The sequence below is a fragment of the Antechinus flavipes genome, chromosome 3 (genome assembly GCF_016432865.1).
Source record: "Antechinus flavipes isolate AdamAnt ecotype Samford, QLD, Australia chromosome 3, AdamAnt_v2, whole genome shotgun sequence".
In the NCBI taxonomy this organism is placed as follows: Eukaryota; Metazoa; Chordata; class Mammalia; order Dasyuromorphia; family Dasyuridae; genus Antechinus; species Antechinus flavipes.
This window is the reverse complement of record NC_067400.1, coordinates 191,873,865-191,887,115: the sequence shown is the minus strand read 5'-3', so window position 1 is coordinate 191,887,115 and position 13,251 is coordinate 191,873,865. Positions and strand designations below refer to the sequence as shown.

The following is a 13,251-nucleotide window of genomic DNA, read 5'->3' as shown; positions in this document are numbered from 1 at the left end:
TTCCAGTCCTTTAGTTTTAGTTTAGAGGACATAGATTTAAGTCTCACTTATGAGAAACACTAGATATGTGATCCTGAGCAAGTCATTTAAAAACTTAATACCTCTCTTCATGGCTTTGACTCCATGGCAAGTATGCCAGATCAATTTAAATGAGAATTTTTCCTCCGTAGGAGTTTCCAAAAACAATGAAATCACAATTCTTATCCAAGAACAAAACTGTATGTATGTATCCTGCTTGTCGGGCAGTTAAGCATTGCAGTGTAAAGAGTGTTGGACCTGGAATCATAAAAACTCTTCCATGTGGGTTCAAATCTAGCCTCAAACATTGGCTGGAAAAGTCATGAAACCCTGTTTGCCTTAGTTTCCTTATCTATAAAATGAGCTGGAGAAGGAAATGACAAACTACTACTATATCTTTGCCAAGAAATGAGGTAATGAGCAGGAGGTATAATTGAATAATAAATACATGTGTAGTCTGTCTGGACCAATTACATTTCTATTGGGAAAATTTTAATGTAAAATCTTCCTTTTTTAATGCAGAACAACTAGTTTCCAAAAATTAAAAAAATAATAATAATTATTGTATTAGATATTTGTTTGGGCCACTGAGAAGCTCAGTAACTTGAATGTGGTCAAGTTAGCTCATTAGGAACAAGTGTGAAACTTGAACCCAAGTTGTCTTCAAGAGCTGTCTTTTTTCCACAAGTGAGCCTCTCTAGTACCACTCAAAATTTTTGTAATAAAAATTGACTTTCAAAAGTACCTGAGTTAAATATGAGATATATCAAAAAGAAAGGAGGCCATCATCATTGTTTGAAAAAGCTAACTAGCTTATAGCCAAGTTCTTTTATTTTTAGACTTTTAAATGTCTTAAGTTTCATTTAATTCTCAATAATATTATACAGAATGGTAAACAACAGACTTATGACCTCAGGGAAGGAATGTATTAATTCCAGTTGTATGCCTATGTTTAGAAAGGAAATGTGTGAGTTCCAGTATGTATAATACTTGTTCATGTGGGTGGAATTATAATAGCTATAATATATAATTCTGTCTTACAGCTCAGAACTTTAAATGCCAATTATGTTCATGAGGACATCAATTTGTCATCATATCCTGAGATATTTATGCTAAGACTTAATTTCCTTTTTCTTTATTATTAATGAGGCTTTATACTTGTATGAATTTTCATCTTGAAAGCATCTAAGATACATTAATCCTCGTGATTTGTAGAGATTAATTAAGTATTCTTATTCTCACTTTATGATGGGCAAACTAAGTTACAGTTAATGTGAATGATTTATCCCATATTTTCTAGGGATACAAATAGGAATTCCCTCTCATGGGAAAGGTAACTTTCTATATACCATTAGCTTTTTCTCTTTTCTCACTTTTAGTTCTTCTATGATAAGGAATCTGGGCAGAAAAAAAAAATGCCTTTCTCTTCTTTCATTATGGATTGATTTTGGATAGGTACATTCTGTAAAGAACACTATTGTCACAATAAGGAATCTAGCTCCTAGATCTAAATGCCATAGATAAATGGCATAGATAAGAAGTGCATCTAAATGTTGTCATTGGAAGAAAGCTGTATAAGATACCAGGGTCAAGTTGAAACTTGACATACACATAGCATATATGTTATTCTCAAAGTTTAGGTTATTTAAGATTTATAATTTCTTTTAAGTCATTCTTTTTTTTTTTTTAATTTCAGAAAACATTTTCCGTGCAGATCACAATGCTTTTTAAACTGTTGAGAAAAGATTTACTTATTCTTAGATACTCAAAATAATATAATTATATGCTGGGAAAATGCGCATCTCTCTAAAACTTCAGCTGATAAAGACCAAAGTAGAAGGCAAATATTAGAAAAATGACATAAGGAAATAGTTTCTGAGAACTGTCAACAAAGGCCCAAAGAAGGTAGGGAAATATGTTCTTGAAGATGAGCACCAGACATTATATGGGGGAAGGGAGGGATGAAAAGTTTCAGAAAGAAAAATCCTTTCTACAGATGAAGAGAACCAAATTGCAAAATGTATGGAAGTAGAACAATTGAGAAATAAGTATGATCACACATATATATTTTATTTTTTGTTATGAACTTAATAAAGATAGAAAGTGAATATTTCAATATACAAAGAAAAAGAGTGAGGATTGTATATGATACTGAGAATTTATATTCTTTATATGTGAGACTGGGATGATTGATTCACTCCACTCTATCCTCTTTAAAATAAAGAATATTATAATTAGTTGACCTCACAAGTATTAGACTCAGCATAAAAAAAAATCCTTTGTACTTTAGTGCTATTGCATAACAATAGTGTTTGAATAGACTTGAGAAATTTGGGCTCCAGGGGTCATTTATAAATTATCAAGGCAGAAAATTGGGTAAGAGTGCCAATCTAGCACAGCCCTGAAGAGCAAAGATACAATTGAGCTATGGCAGAAAAGAAAGATAACAAGAAAGGTTATCAGTTCAATAGGCATCTTGGAGTAAAAGATATAGGGTTAGCAACATTCAGAAAAAAGTTCAATTCTTTTCCCAATTTTCCCTAATGATGCTTGAAGCTTCCTTTAAGGCTACTCTATCTTCTTACCCATAAGTGGCCTGTGACTAGGCCAGTTTACCTGTTTGGGAGCTCCAATCAATATCACATATACACAGAACAACCGGGAGGTGCAAACATTCTGACTTTATTCAGTCATCCTCTCAGTGGGGATAACAGGAAGAAAGAGTATAGGAGCAAAAAAGAGAGCAAGCTCTGCTCAGGGTTGTCTATTTATGCTGCCTCTTCTCTGGGATTGCCCAAGCCTATCCCACTCAGGACTGCATAGGTGGAGCCTTAGAAGAGAGGCTTCTGGAGTTAGTGCTGCATCCCAGAAAGAGATCTAGCAAGAGGACATGCCCCTTGCCATTTCAGGAAACCTATTAGAACTTCCTTTAATGCCATCCAGATACAACTTCCTGCCTCAGAAGCCAGGCTCCTTTTTATCTGGTGGGCCTGCCCTTACCAGCTGATGTAGCATACAGGCTCCGTGGCACATCTCAAAGAGAAAGCAATGCTTCATTGTTCCTTACATCTCTCCCTCTTTTATTAATAAGACTGAATATTCTCATGTTGACAAATGAGCTCTTCTGTCAACACCTCTATAGAATTTTTAAGAATGCATTTAAGCATCCTAGCAGAGTAGGCAAAAGCAGCAACAATACAAAAATGATTACATAGAATCCGTGACATACAAAGGAATTGTGTTGGATCCAATCACACAAGGGTATTTCTTGAGCCATCTCCTCTTCTTCTTTAGCTCCTGTTTTAATAAAGGCAACTTTCCTTGTTCTTCTTTCTGGACTCCAGTGGCCTTCCCCATTGGGATCTGCAAGACATAAATGTTCCAGTCCTCTACAAAGCACTGAGGATGGACCTTATCAATATCCTTCCATATCCTTCCAAAGGACCTTTTGAATGTTCTCTGGTGCTTGAAGAGCTGTTTTCATGCGGCCTAGTTTTCTGTCCCATCTAAAGATTGTGCCAAATGTGTCATTCCTGGAGAGAGGCCAGTACGCCTGTCTAGGCAAAAAAAAAAAAAAAAAAAAAAAAGTAAGCATATAAGGCCTTATCTACATCCCCCTGTGTGGGCCATTGGGGACTCCATCTACTTCCTACTCTTTTCTATTTAGCAAGTGTGGCCTTCAAAGTATGATGAACCTGTTCCACTAGGGCATAACCTTGTGCATTATAGGGAATTCCTGTAACATATTTAATGAAGACCATGGGAAGGAAGGTGACCATCTGCTTAGAGGTATAAGCTGGACCATTGTCAGTCTTTATGGTATTAGGAACTCTGAAAGGAGAAGCAATTATATAAGTGTTTAATGACTGAAGAAGTATTCTCATGGGAGGCCACTGTGGCCCAAAAAAATTTAGAAAAGTACATGGCTGGCCACATGGTCCACATATGTTACATCTATTTGCCACAAATCATTGGAAGATTTAAAATTTTAAAATAAGAAAAAAAATTTAATGTGGACAGCCAGACAAGGAAGTATAAGAAGAAAGAGCAGAAGGGGGATGGTACTGAAAAAGCAGCTGAAAAGCATGAAGAGTTGGACAAGAAAAGAGTTAAGTACAATGCTGATGAAATTAAGGAGTGTGGTGCTTTTCAGGAGCCGTTAGGGCATTTCCCATTTCTTGACTTTCCTCTCTCAATTTCACCTTCTAAGAGTAGAGGGAGGAGAAGTAGGAGAGGAAGTGATACCATCAGCACCACCTATGCAGCAGTTTTGTCCACCGCATATGACACTATTATAAAAGGCATTAGTTAAAGCTAAAGAGAAAGGACAGGATACATCTGATTTAAGAATAGAAACATACCCTGTGATTGAAGAGTTTGACTCTTCAGATAAAGAAAGATGAAAATGCATTCCTTTTAATCTAGAAATTATCAAAGATTTGAAAAAGGCTTGGACTCTTTATGGGTCTATATCATCTTATGTTAAGATGGTATTAGAGAATTTGGCTTATGAAATTTTAACCCCTAGTGTTTGAAAATGTATAGCACAGACATGTTTAGAACTAGGAAAAAACTTGTTGTGGCTTTCTGAATATAGTAATCACTGTAGAATACAAGCCCAATGAAATAGGCAACCTGGAGTTAATATACCAGTCACTTTTGAACAATTAGCAGGTTTAGGTCCTTATGCAGACATTTTACTGCAGATTAATTACCCTATAGCAGCACATGAGCAAATTCCTTCTGCTGCTATCAAAGCATGAGCTACCCTCCCAGGAAGAGAAGATAGAGGGGAAGCCTTCACAAAAATAGCACACATTCCAAATGAACTTTTTGCTGATTTTGTGGGATGTCTGTAGACAGCTGTCATATAAACTATTAGTGAAAATGCAACAACAATAATAACAATAAGACAACTTGCTAGAAAAAATGCTAATGAGGTTTGTAGAAGAATTATACTAGGACTACACAAGGATGCTCCTTTAGAGAATATCATAAGATGCTGTGTCACAGTGGGCAAAAATACCTTTTATATCCAGGCTATGATTCAGACAATTCAAGATCAGAACATGGGAAGACTGGGTTCCTTTTGGCAAGGGACTTGCAGAGAGACTCTCCAATGCTTTCAATGTGAAAAAGTAGGTCATCAGAAAGCTCAATATAGGCATAAAAAATATGGTGGGAGAACAAGATGCAGAACCCCATGTCCAAAATGCGACAAAGACTTCCATTGGGCATCATAATGTAGATTGACTCAGGGAAACGGGAAGTGGGGCTTGGGTCCAGGGCCTGAGGCAAAAAACACTTGGAGCATGCTGACAGATGATATTATATCCAGAGAGTCTTTAGAAGTTCAGTACTCTGACATGATCAGTCAGCCATGAAGCAACCTAATGGGAGAAAAGGACTATAATTGGGGAAATTAGAGTTGTATGCAGTTGGGACTACTGAGATATCCCCTGAAGAGGTGAAATCAGTTCCTGTCTGGCCTTTAGATCCTTTGCTTTCATGCACAGTAAACCTGACCATTTCATCTCCTGAAAGTGCTTACAAAACAGAATCCATCCATACACTGATTTGGGAAACTGGGGAATGTGTAGCTAATATCCCAGTCACTAATATAGGTAGACAATGTGTGATCTATCACCCAGGAGAACTACTAGCATCAGGTTTACTGATACACACTCCTGATAAGCAATATGGTTATATTTATCTAGATTTTGACTCCCAACAACAGAATTCAGGAATTTTCTGGACTGCAGCCATTACAGCAGATTTTCCTATGCTCACTATCTATATAAATGGCCAAAGGGTTGGTAGGCACTGGTGCAGATCATACAGTCATGAGAGATGCCAATTGATCTAGTCATTGTTCAAAGATTAAGGCAGACACCTATATGTCTGGCATAAGAGGATCAATAGCAGCTGAAGATAGTGCTACCCCTTTGAGATAGATATTTGAAGGTGAAACAGGAATTTTTACTCCTTTTGTAGTAGAAAAAGTCTCCTTCAGTCAATGGGGAAGAGACATCTTACAACAGTTAGGATTACAAATGAGTACTTCGGCTTTTTAGACAGGGCTGCTGCTGAAAGTCTGCCTGCACTCTGACCTGTTCCCATTCAATGGAAAACTGATATACCAGTGTGGGTAGAACAGTGGCCCTTAACTAGTGAAAAAATTCAGGCTTTATTAGACCAAGGATACGTATAACCCTCTCTAAGTCCTTGGAATTCCCTTGTATTTGTTGTAAAATATATAGAAAATGGAGGATGTTGACTAATTTAAGAAAAGTAAATGAACAGATTGAAACTATGGGAACTCTTCAGTCTGAACTTCCATCTCCTACCCAGTTGCTTAGAGAATGACCTCTTTGGGTTATAGACATTAAAGATTGCTTCTATTCTATCCTTCTGGATAAGGAGGATATGAAAAGATTTGCCTTTTCAGTATCCAGAGTTAATTTAGTTGAGCCTTATAAAAGATATGAATGGACAGTTTTGCCATAAGGAATGAAAAATAACCCTACCATGTGTCAAATGCCAAATGTAGTTGCTTTTCTTACTAAAGTAAGAAAAGCATCTTCAAAAGTTATGTTGTTACATTACATAGGTGATATCTTTGGGTGTGCACCTGAGGAGCAATGTTAGAAGCATGTCTATAAAAGACCATAGAAATACTAAGGAACTATAAATTGCATATAGCTCCAGAAAATATTCAAAGACAGGCCCCTTTACAATATTTAGGATATGAATTATATCCTAAGGTGCTTAGAGTACAAACACATTCCCCAAGAACAGAGAAGCTAAACAACTCAAATGACTTTCAGAAATTGATAGGATATATCCAATGAATGTGTCCAATGTTAGGCTTAACTCCCCTTTTAAGGGGAGACACTGCTTTAAACTCACCACACCAGTTTATAAAAGAAGTTTAAGAGGACTTGAGAGAAGATGAATTGACTTTTTCCAATGTGGTTGTAAAAATTACTCAAAAACCCTTGGAAATATCAGTTTTTGCTACAAAAGAGGTACCCACAGCAGTCTATCATCAAGGACACTGTCTGATACAGTGGGTGAATCTTCCATCACAACCAGACCAAAGCCATACTCTTTACCCAGTGCTTGTGGGTAGAATTTTATTAAAGGCCATGAAGTGAGTAGTACAATTATCTGGGATAAGACCTGACAAGATCTTTTATACTACCTTTTATACTAATGCACAAATTAATGTATGCTGTGAAAACATCCCAGAGTGGCAAATGTTGTTGGCTACAGCTCCAAATTTTACACATGGGTCCATTAAAGATAACCTGGTTATTACATAATTGGCAATGGATTTTTGAAAAAAGTTTTCTAAGGTACCTCTTAAAGGACCAACTATCTTTACAGATGCATCCAAACATAACATTTGTGCTGTACACTCCATAACTTAACTAAAAAGAGAGTAGTCAGAACTCCTTTTCAGTCCACTCAGCAGAATGATTTGTATGCAATCTTGCTAGCTCTTACTTATTATCCAGGAGATGTAAATATAATATCTGATTTGACCTGTTCAGTAGGTGTGGTACAAAGAATTGCCACAGCCCAAATAAAATTTGTAGCTTCTAATATGTATCAGTTCTTTAAGGAACTTCAAGAGCAAGTGAGAAAGCATCCAGGTAAGATTTATATCTTGCATGTCCATTCTCATAGTGGACTTCCAGGTCCTATTTTTTAAATAGAAATTCAAAGGCAGATTGCCTTCTAATCATGTTAGCCAATTCTCCTTCATTTCAGGCAGCCCAAGAATTGCATTCTAAATATCATCAGGCTGCTTGAGCTTTATGTTTGCAATTTGGATAACAAAAGAGAAGCTAGAAGCATAGTAAAAGCCTGTACAGTTTGCCTTCCCTTCCATGCTCCTACGCTCAATCCAAGAAAAAACCTTCATGGTTGAGACCCAATGAAATTTGGCAAATGGATGTGACCCATTGTAAATTTTTTGGTTGTCTGCTTTTGTCCATGTTGTAGTAGACATCTTTTGAGAATTTACTTTTGCAATACCAGCAGCAAAAGAGACTGTCTGAGTGGTCACTGAATTTCTTATACAAACTTTTGCAATCATGGATGTGCCACAAGCAATAAAAACAGATAATGGATCTTCATATACTTCTAGGCATTTTGCACACTTTTGTGCACAGTTTCAGATTTTGCACACCACTGGCATACCTTTTAATCCTCAAGAACAGGCAATAGGAGAGAGGAGAAACAGAGACATCAAGACACTCCACGAAAAACAAAAGGGAGAGTTACAGGTAACCCTGGATAACTTTCAAATTTAGCTCTTTATATTATAAATTTTTTATTTTTTGATAAAGATGCATTGGCTCCAGCAGACAGGGTTTATAAACTGTCAGAAGGGCAGTGTCCAGTGTAAGCAGCTCCACTATCTTCAGATAATTGCCAGGTGATGTGGAGAGATTCAAGAAGTGGTGAATGGAAGGGACCAGATAGGTTAACTGCTTGGGGGCGAGGGTTTGCTTGTATCTCTACAGATGGAGAAGGAATCCAATGGGTGCCAATGAGCACTTTCACATAAGTACAAATAAGCATATTTTTATAAACATAACAGAGAAGGATGAATTATAAAGTCTTAAAAATAAATCTCAAGATGAAATAATATCCTGTTAATCAAGTATTGGGAACTAGAAAATAACCACAGCAAAAATTAACCAGTGGGAAAGCTATCAGATAAAAAGTTGAAGTGATTTATTTTAATCCTCTTCTCCAAATCCCCAGGACCAGATGGATTTATATGTGAATTCTACCAAACATTTAAAGAACAATTAACTCCAATGCTAAATAAACTATTTGAAAAAATAGGGATGGAAGGAGTCCTACCAAACTCCTTTTATGACACAGACATGGTACTGATACCTAAACCAGGTAGGTTGAAAACAGAGAAAGAAAATTATAGGCCAATCTCCCTAATGAATATTGATGCTAAAATCTTAAATAAAATATTAGCAAAAAGATTATAGGAAATCATCCCCAGGATAATACACTATAACCAAGTAGGATTTATACCAGGAATGCAGGGCTGGTTTAATATTAGGAAAACTATTAGTATAATTGACTATATCAATAACCAAACAAACAAAAACCATATGATCATCTCAATAGATGCAGAAAAAGCATTTGATAAAATCCAACATTCATTCCTAACAAAAACACTTGAGAGCATAGGAATAAATGGACTTTTCCTTAAAATAGTCAGGAGCATATATTTAAAACTGTCAGTAAGCATCATATGCAATGGGGAAAAATTGGAACCTTTCCCAGTAAGATCTGGAGTGAAGCAAGGTTACCCATTATCACCATTATTATGCAATATTGTGTTAGAAACACTAGCCTCTGCAATAAGAGTCAAGAAAGAGATTAAAGGAATTAGAGTAGGCAATGAGGAAACCAAACTATCACTATTTGCAGATGATATGATGGTATACCTAGAGAACCCCAGAGAGTCTACTAAAAAACTACTAGAAATAACTCATAATTTCAGCAAAGTAGCAGGATACAAAATAAATGCCCATAAATCCTCAGCATTTTTATACATCACCAACAAAATCCAACAGCAAGAGATACAAAGAGAAATTCCATTCAAAATTATTGTTGATAGCATAAAATATTTGAGAATCTATCTACCAAATGAAAGTCAGGAATTATATGAGCAAAATTACAAAAAACTTTCCATACAAATAAAGTCAGACTTAAATAATTAGAAAAATATTAAGCACACTAGGATAGATCGAGCGAATATAATGAAGATGACAATACTCCTAAACTAATCTATTTATTTAGTGCTATATCAATCTGGAAAATTAATACAATTATTCATTGACTTAATAAAAAGTACTCATTGACTTTAACCAACTCCTATTTCAAACTGTATTCCATCTCACCTTCAAAATACAAATTTAAAGCATCATATTAAATATCATGAAAGTCACCTTTCATACTCTGTTTTAAGGTCATTAGCTTAAATGAGGATATACTTTAAATTTGTGATGATGACCTCAATTATTTTCCTTTTAGAAGAAAGCATGAGTTTTAAGCATGAATAGTATTAATGATCTTTCAACAATCTTTTTTTTTTTTTTTGAGGGGGACTAGGAAGTGCAAAGATGGCAGAGAACTATCCTGAGCTCTTGCTAGCTTCCCTCAGAATCAACTCTATATCAAGCTTCTAAATGATTTTGGAGTAACAGTATCCATAAATATTTGGAATGTAACAATTTTCAGCAGAAGATATCTTGGAAGGACTTCCAGAAAAGTGTCTCAATAGGGCAAGGGGGGGAAGTTGCCCAGTGCAGACATGGAATAGGATGACCAGGGCAGAAGTAAAGAATATAACGGGAAGTTCTTAATGAAAATGCAGAAGCTTTGGTTACTCTGTCCTGGTTTAGAAGCCAGTGGATCAATAGACAAGCTTTGAGATCTCCAATGTAAATATATAAGACAAATAGTGAGCCCCTGAATCCCAGCATAACAGGTAGGAGTTTGGCATGTCATCTAGCACAGAAAGTAAGCCAGCAGTAGCACTGATCCCAGCACAGAATGAAGACTGCTGTTGCTTTGTAGACAAAGTTCAAGACAATCTTTTCTGTGTCCTCGTAATAGACTTCAACTTTTAAAAAACAAGCAAAAAGAGCTCTGACTAGAGGTAGCTTTTATGAAGACAGGGGAGAACAGAATTCAAACTCTGAGTACACTAAAAGCAAAATGTCTCTAGATGAAACCTCAAAGAGAGATATGAACTGGTCTTCAACTCAAAAAGTTCTCTTTGAAGAATTCAAAAAGTATATAGAAAGAGAGTTAGAAGAAAAGTATTGAAAGGAAATGAGAGCTTTGCAGGAGAATTTGGAAAAGGAAACATAGAAATTGATTAAAGAAACAACTAAAAAATACTTTGATGAAATGGGAAAAAATTCACTGAAGGGAAACACTTCATAAAAACTAGATGTGGCAAAAAAAGAAAAAGAAAACAACTCCTTGAAAAATAGAATGGTGAAATGAATAAATAAAACTACTTGTTAAAAAATAGAACTGGTGAAATGGGGGGGGGAAATCACTGAGTACAATCAGCCAAATGTAAAAGGAGGTAAAAAACAAAACAAAACAAAACAAAACAAAAAAAAAAAAACTAGGTGAAGAAAATGATCCACTAAAAATTAGAATTGGACAAATGGAAGAGTGTGATTCAATGAAACATCAAGAATCAAACAAAACCAAAAACATGAAAAAAGAAAAAAATCTAAAATACTTCATTGACAAAACAACTGATTTTTAAAATTGATCCAGAAGAGACAATCTAAGAATTATTGGACTACCAGCAAACAATGGTGAAAAGAAGAAAAAAAAAAAAGCTCAGACAACATCTTTTAACAAATTATCAATGAAAACTGCCCTGATGTCCTAGAACCAGAAAGTAAAATAGCCATTAAAAGAATCCACTGTTCTCCCCTGGAAAAAGATCCTAAAATGAAAACTGCAATGAAATTTGTAGCTAAATTCCAGAATTATCAGATCAAGGAGAAATACTGCAAGTGGCCAGAAAGAAACAATTCATATATCAAGGAACCACAATCAAGATTAACCAAGACTTAGCAGCTTCCACTTTAGAAAATCAAAGGACCTGCAATATGATATTCAGAAGAGCAAAGGAATTTGAACTGTAGACAAGAATCAACTACTCAGCAAAATCAAGCATTATTTTTTCAATGAAACAAAGAATTTTCAATTATTTTTGATGAAAAGACCAGAGCCGAACAGAACATTTGATTTTCAAATACAAAACTCAAAAGAAGCATAAAAAGGTAAAAGGGAAAGAAAATATAAATGTTTTTGAAGATTAAAGTGATAACATCTTTACATGGGAAGGTGATATGTGTAATGCTTGAGAAGTATATTTTTATTAGGGGTGAAGATATAAGTTGTGATGATATGAAAAAGAAAAGGGGTAGAAAAGGGACTGTTCAGTCCTGTTCAGGAAGAAAAGAAAAATGGAGGTAAAATGGGGATAAATTACATCAATGAAGAGGCAAAAAAAAAAAAAAGCCTATGACAACTGAGGGAAAGAAGAGAGGGAGATGAGCATTGTTTGAACCTTAAGTTCATCGGATTTGGTGAAAGCAGAAGTATAATGCAAACTTGTCTCACCCTCTAGGAAAGTTGGAGGAAAAAGCAGAAGAGCAAGAAGGAGGCTTAAAGGTAAAGAAGAAATAGAAGAGAAAAGGGATACGAAAGAGAGGAGAAGCTGAAAAGGGGGACAGTAGATTGAGGGAAGAGGCAGTCAAAAGCAAAACACTGGTGAGGAGAGAAGGGGAAAAAGAGAGAGAAAAATATAACTTGGGGAAAATAGGATGGCATGAAATACAGAGTTAGGAATTTTAACTGTGAATGGGATGAACTCTCCCATAAAATGGAAGCATAAAGCAGATTGAATTAGAAACCAGAATCCTACAATATGTTGTTTACAAGAAACACCTTTGAAACAGAGATACATACAGAGTAAAGGTAAAAAACTGGAGTAGAACCCACTACATTTTAGTTGAAATTAAAAGAAAAAAAAAAACAGGGATACTAATCTCAGATGAAGCAAATGGAAAAATTAGATCTAAATAAAAGAAATTAGGAAGGAAACCACATCTTGTTTGTGGTAGATAATGTAGCAATGCCTGTACTAAATATATATGCACCAAGTATTATAGCATCCAGATTCCTAGAGAAGTTAAGAGAGTTGCAAGAAAAAATAGACAGCAAAACTACACTAGTAGGGGATCTTAACCTCCTTTTATTACAACTAAATAAAGCTAACTACAAAATAAGCAATAAAGAAGTTAAATGAGGTAAATTAGAATTTTAGAAAAGTTAGGTATAATCTTTTGCAGAAATTTGAAGAGGAACAGAAAGGAATATACTTTTTTATTAAAGTTTTTATTATAAAAACATATGTATGGATAATTTTCAACATACATCCTTGCAAAACCTTGTGTCACAAAATTTTCCCCTTCCCTTCTCCTATCCCCTGCCTTAGATGGCAAGTAATATATGTTAAATATGTACAATTCTTCTATGCATATTTCCAAAATTATCATGCTGATCATGTCTTATAGAAACTGAATGGATGCTCATCACTTGGGGAATGGCTGAATAAGTTATGGTATATGGTATAACACATATATATATATATGG

The 13,251-nt window shown here is 35.3% G+C and overlaps 1 long non-coding RNA gene across 1 annotated transcript in view; it reads right to left on the bottom strand.

The window, feature by feature from the left end:
- Positions 1 to 2,684: 2,684 nt before the first annotated feature.
- Positions 2,685 to 13,251, bottom strand: part of LOC127553562 (uncharacterized) — a 78,954-nt gene continuing 68,387 nt past the window's right edge. Inside the window, exon 2 of the long non-coding RNA XR_007951774.1 lies at positions 2,685 to 3,575. This is a non-coding gene — a long non-coding RNA (uncharacterized LOC127553562). The remainder of the gene's footprint in view (positions 3,576 to 13,251) is intronic.